Raw genomic sequence first — 6,000 nt, forward strand, 5'->3', positions numbered from 1 at the left:
TTTTGCTTCGTTTTGTTAGAGTGGCTGGTTGTTGGTCCTCGTCAAAGAGGTGTCTACAGATCATAGCGTGCCGGAGCCAGAAGATTTGTTGTTTTGTCAATATGCTCTCAAGACTTCGCTGCAGGTATCATTAACCCTCTGGGGTCTGAGGGTGTTTTGGGGCCCTGAAGAAGTTTTGACATGCCTTGACATTTGTGCTTTTTTCAGTATGTTAAAAACATATTAATATCCTAAATCTAAATACATTTTATTTAGCACAAATTGGACTACAAAAATATGTAAGCAACATGAATGTACATTTTTAAGTTTTTGAGAAAACAACGTTTATGCGTGCATATTGAAAAACTAAATTTTTGAAGTCACTGAAATAAGGCCATCTAACACATACAGAATATTTGTTCTCGGGACCTTCGAGAATTGGATGTGGTAGGCTTGGTTTTTTTCCACCAAATGATGTGAAAATCATCTAGTTCACTTGATTTCACAAAACAGTATATAGATTTAAATTTTTGAAGACACTTTTTGTTTAGAATGGCTGTATGCGAGAAGGCGTGAATGATCATGAATAATGCTGTGATTTACACCTGAGAAGACAAAGACCTGCATAATGAGCCGCATAATGAGCCATTCAGTCGGATGTTGACTGAGAGGAAACAACGGAAAGAATAAAGGCAAAATGAAAGGACAAAATAAATATATATTTAGTTTGAAGCATATTTTGAATATATTTAACTATCACACAAAATAACTTGAGATTCACTTGTGAGTGCAGTTAAACTTTTTATTAGGAACAAAAGTGATAAACAACACAGAAGTCAAGATGTCGAGGGTGCACTATCCAAATCACTCGTAGGAAACTTGAACACAGGAGAACGGGGAACAGCAGAAACTGCAAAGAAAACAAGTAGATGTGAGCAACACAATGATCTGACAAAGACAGAGCTAACATGGAGAAAACACATATACTACCAGCCAAACTTTATTATTAAAAGTTTTTTTTTTTTTTTTTTTTTTTTAAGTGAGCAGTTTTTTACATAGTAAACCTATTTCACAAAATTAGATAATTATTTTTCTTTAAAAAAGTACATTTGACTGGTAGTGTATAGCATAGGCATATAACAGTTAGGTGCAAATAATACCAGTGCAAGATAAATACAGGTGTACGGTTTGTAATGAAGTAATACAGGAGAAACCATACATCTTCTACCTTTCATACAGATTACTAAAAAAGAGAATATTAGTTTTTTATTTGAATTGGTTTATGTAAAAGTAAACATTTCAAGCTTTCTACACGTATATGTATTATGTTTGTGAGGCACGTAATCACTGAGATTTAGGTTGTTTCATTTATGTGTCTGTGAAAAGATATAACAGAGACAGTGAAGGCAGAGTTCGTGCCCTGTCTGTTTTCTTATTTTCATAAAATCACAGTGTATACAAATAAAAATATACCCTCTACAGTTTCGAATGATGTATTGGTTGTATTTGTACGATCAAAACTGACGGAGAATTTTACATTCTTTTCGGCGTTATTACAAAAGCGTTCCTCAGAACGCGCCGGCGCGTTTTTCGACCAAAGTTGAAACATCCTGTCATCATGAGACATTTAGATGCAGTGAAATGAAACATACTTTATAATGTTTCACTTGCTGTAGTCAGGAAATACAGTTGGCAAAAAGTCTTAACTGGTAAAATGTGTGCACATTCTGTCACAGTAACAACTAACAAGTATAAAAGAAAAAAAACTTACTTGTGTAAATATCTCCTCTGCTCGTTCACGCCATGTCTCATTTAATGTTCATCTTCTGAAGTAAGTTTTATTCCTGACAGCCCGTCTTCTTCCAGAAAGGACTAACTTGAAAGAATAGAAACTGCTTTCTCCTTTGTTTACTGTGATGTGGGCGTCTACTTTTGGCGCGGCGCCCTCACGTGGACGATTTGAATTTGAAAAGATAGAATCGCTCTTGGGCGTGATCTAATTAAAACTAATGAAGCAGACAAGAGAGACTGGACATTGTGTTGGTTTCATACGGATTACTTTATCACAGAATATTTTATTTCGATAAACATTACTTCATTTGAAAGTATAGATATCAAGCTTTCTCTACATATATTGCTTATGTCTCTGTATTGTGTATTGGCTGAGTTATAGTCTATTTTAATGACGCGTTTCTGAATGAAGATCACGGAGATCAACGCGACAGACAGCACACCCTTTTAGTTTTCTTTATTTTGTAAAATCACAATATTTTTTTGGTTTTGTGAGTATATACAAATAAAAGTAGACCCTTTACAGATTCGATTGATGTACTGCTTTTATCTGTACAATCAGAAATGGCCGAGTAATTGAAGTTCCTTTTGGGAAACTGCCACAAAACGCGTATACGCGTGTTTGGACCCCAGGGGGTTAAACTACAGCACAATCACAGCTCACCGCTACCCATCGTAAACAGGTTGGGCCTGTCTGTTCTGGTGGGCTCTCAGTGGTGCTAAATCATCAAATGAAGAGGACGGGACTCAAACCCACACAAACCAAGGTGAGCCTAGCACAACGGATTAGCCTTGCATCGCCTTAACCACTCGACCACCCCGTCACTTTCCGTGGTCCTTTTATTTAACACTCCCGATTCAGACCATCGGCTCATTAGTAGAGCACTCAGTGAACTGAACTGAGTGTGTCAGATAAGAAAGACACAAAAAGCGCAGAGTGGGGTCCCCAGGACCGAGGATTACTGCTAAAGGAGCCGAACGACGAGGATGGGATTCGAACCCACGCGTGCAGAGCACAATGGATTAGCAGTCCATCGCCTTAACCACTCGGCCACCTCGTCATTTTAAGTGAAATTTTTTATTTAGCACTCCTGATTCAGATCATCAGTTCATTAGTAGAGAACTCAAAGAACTGAACTGAGTGTGTTAGATAAGGAGGACACACAAAAAGTTTAGCATGGGGTCCCTAGGACCAGGATTAAGGTCCAGTGCTAAAGGAACCGAACGACAAGAATGGATTCCAACCATTGCACAGAGCAAAATGGATTAGCAGTCCATCGCCTTAACCACTCGGCCACCCCGTCCCCTTGCTGACCGAGATAGGCCATGCTGCGGACCTTTTCAGCTGCTGCTGCCGTTCTTTCAGCTGGCTGTTTTGAGCACAGAGGGAATAGTGAATGAGCCGTCTTTTACACACCTCTAATCTGTTCCGTAGAAACACGGTTCAGCAACCCGTGGCAGGAGACTGTTTGTGCGGCAGTTTAAAGCTTGCTACCACCTTGTCGGTTCACATCCACGTAGGTGCAGAAAAAGGTCACGACCGTCGCCTGCATTCTTTCGCAGAGGCAATATTGTAGCCTATGAGGTTTGTCCGAGGCGCGATCATTGCTGGTTGAAAACTTTACCCAATACCCCGCCAGGATGACTTGAAATACAGTTATCTTTGGCAATTTTTGCTAGTCTCTCTGGAGGCTTAGAGTTTTGTTGAGAAATATAGCCTTGTTTCGTTTAGGGTTTTTTTTCCTCGCCAAAGAAACGGTCTGCTGATGATAGTGCGCCAGAGCCAGAAGGTTTGTTGTTTTGTCAATATGTTCTCAAGACAAGTATCGTTAAACTGCAACGCAATTACAGCTCACCGTTACCCATCGTAAACATGTTGGGCCTGTCTGGTCCGGTGGCCTCTCAGTGGCGCTAAAGCTTCGAATGCGTGTCGAGCACAATGTATTTGTTGTCTTGAAAATTCCCTTTTAGCTCTATTTCTTTTTCTCCAAACATCTATTAAGTTATATTTTTTAATCAGTTCAAATAATTCATTTCTTCCTCCATCCCTCCTAAACACCATACAATCACTAACATCTACTCTTTCTAATACAGTATTAAAATCACCCAACAAAAAAACATTTTGCCATCCTTCAATTAATACATTCAAATTCCTATAAAAAATTATCTTTTGTCCCTCTTCGTTTGGTGCATGTATGTTACATATTATTATTTCTTTATCCATCTTTATTAATTTTACTGCCATTATTCTCCCCTTCTTGTCAGAATATATTTCATTTATTTCTTTACTCACACCCCTTCTAATTAGTATTGCAACTCCCCTTTTTTTACTCTGATCATTGTTAAAGTAAATTTCTCCGTCCCAGATCTTTTTCATACCTTCCACAACCTCTTGATTCCAGAAAGTTTCTTGTAAACATAACACATCACAGTCCTTAATCAAACACACCAATCTCTGAAATTTCTCAGGTTTCGATAGTCCTCTTGCATTCAGAGATGCAATCCATAAAGAACTCATTAAAAGAAAGAGTTGAGTGTACAAACAACTACTCATCAATCTAATTCAGTTTCTCCTGACGCTACAAATGTGGAACCACTCATTTCAGCTCTTCTCTTTTCCATCATTTCATTACGCTCTTCTCTTCTTATTTTCTGTTTCTTAAGTACCTTTTCAATGTCTATAACACTTTTTACTCTTGTTTTTAAACCTTTGTTCAGTCTTTCCTTTATCTTGACTTCTGTTTCAATGCTCTTCTCCCCATTTCCTGTTTCTCTTACCTCATACTGCACTTTTGTTTCATTGTCCTCAGTTCTCTCTTTTCCATGTGTCTTTTGGTAGTCCACCTTGTTGTTCTCTTCAGGCTCCTTGTCCATCTCCATTTCACATGCTTTAGTCCCACTCCTTACTGCATTCTCCTCTAGGTTATACTCCTCCTCTTCTACATGAGTTTGTTTGTCATCTCCTCCTTCAGTCTGTTCTAATATTTGATTTGATGTTTCAGTTTGAGTGCCTCCCATCTCTTCCTGTATCTCCATATCCATTTCTTTATTTTCCTCATCGTCCGTCTCACATCTGCACCTTATCATTGCCCTGTTGCAGCCTTGGCACCGTGGAGCTGTACAGTCCCGCGCATAATGCCCCTGCTCCAGGCAATTCCTGCAGAGAAATTGAGGGCAGTCCTTTAGCTCATGCTCAGTACTTGTGCAGATCCTGCATGTTTTCCGTTGATTATCGTGGATTACTCTGAAATACTGAACTCCTTCCTCAGTCATAAATTTTGTTGTGTATGGTAAAGATGCCACCTCCTTTGGGAACTTTACTCTCAAAAAGCGTGTTCCATCTGCCACTATTGTTCCTGGGTGATATCTCCTTCTCACAGGAAGAATGGGAGTTACACCCCAACTGTTTAATTTTTGAATGATTTCCTCATCCTCTATGTAACTGGGCAAATTTAAAAAGGAGACCATTCTTTCCGTTGCACACAATTTTCTGATTTCACATATCTGACCATTTATCACAATTCCATCCAACATCACTTCACAGTCCATCTCATTTTCCATTGTCATTTCAAAGTCATTGTTTGTTTTCCTTCGAAGCCCAATAAGTTTGCCAATTCCCACTATATCTTCTACTGCTTTAATTATCATTATAATTGTTGTGCTTTCGGTGTCCATCACATTTAATGTAACTGTAGCTTCTTTCTTGTATTCTCTTTGATATTGTGTTTTTTTCTTTAATCTGTTTATCATTTGTTGACGTTGATTGTTAAAAGACTGATTTTGCTCACCTCCTTTTGTAAGTTCAGCAACTTTGTTTGTTTGCAGATCTCTCTTTCCTTCTAGTTCCATTGTTTTTGCTTGCTGTTTTCTCCTTGAAACAACCATAGCCCAAGTTTCATCAGTATTTTCTCCAGTATTTTCTTCTTGTATATTCCCTTCAACTGTTTTTGGATTCATTTCTTCATCACCGACCTCCTTCTCTTTCCGTGATAGCATTCCTTTTCTTTTTTCCAGTAAATCCGCCATTTAATAAACTTCTTCCCCCAAACAGTATTAACTGTTTGGGGTTGAAGTGAAAAAACAAAAAAAAATAAACAAACAAAAAAACTCTTCAAAGCACAAAATAAAGTCGTAATATAAAACAAACAACAAGCAACGTGGAAGAGCCTATCTCTTCCTACTGCAGCCACTCACTTCCTGTCGCTCTCTAGCGCTCTCAGCGCGGTATGG

The 6,000-nt window shown here is 38.5% G+C and overlaps 2 non-coding genes across 2 annotated transcripts; one reads left to right on the forward strand and one right to left on the reverse strand.

The window, feature by feature from the left end:
* Positions 1-2,749: 2,749 nt before the first annotated feature.
* On the reverse strand, positions 2,750-2,831 carry trnas-gcu (transfer RNA serine (anticodon GCU)). The gene has a single exon. It is a non-coding gene; the product is annotated as a tRNA-Ser (tRNA).
* Positions 2,832-3,321: 490 nt separating this feature from the next.
* Positions 3,322-3,462, forward strand: LOC141307909 (U4 spliceosomal RNA). The gene has a single exon (XR_012346834.1). It is a non-coding gene; the product is annotated as a U4 spliceosomal RNA (small nuclear RNA).
* The last annotated feature ends 2,538 nt before the right edge of the window (positions 3,463-6,000 follow it).

The sequence above is a fragment of the Garra rufa genome, unplaced genomic scaffold (genome assembly GCF_049309525.1).
Source record: "Garra rufa unplaced genomic scaffold, GarRuf1.0 hap1_unplaced_002, whole genome shotgun sequence".
Lineage (NCBI taxonomy): Eukaryota > Metazoa > Chordata > Actinopteri > Cypriniformes > Cyprinidae > Garra > Garra rufa.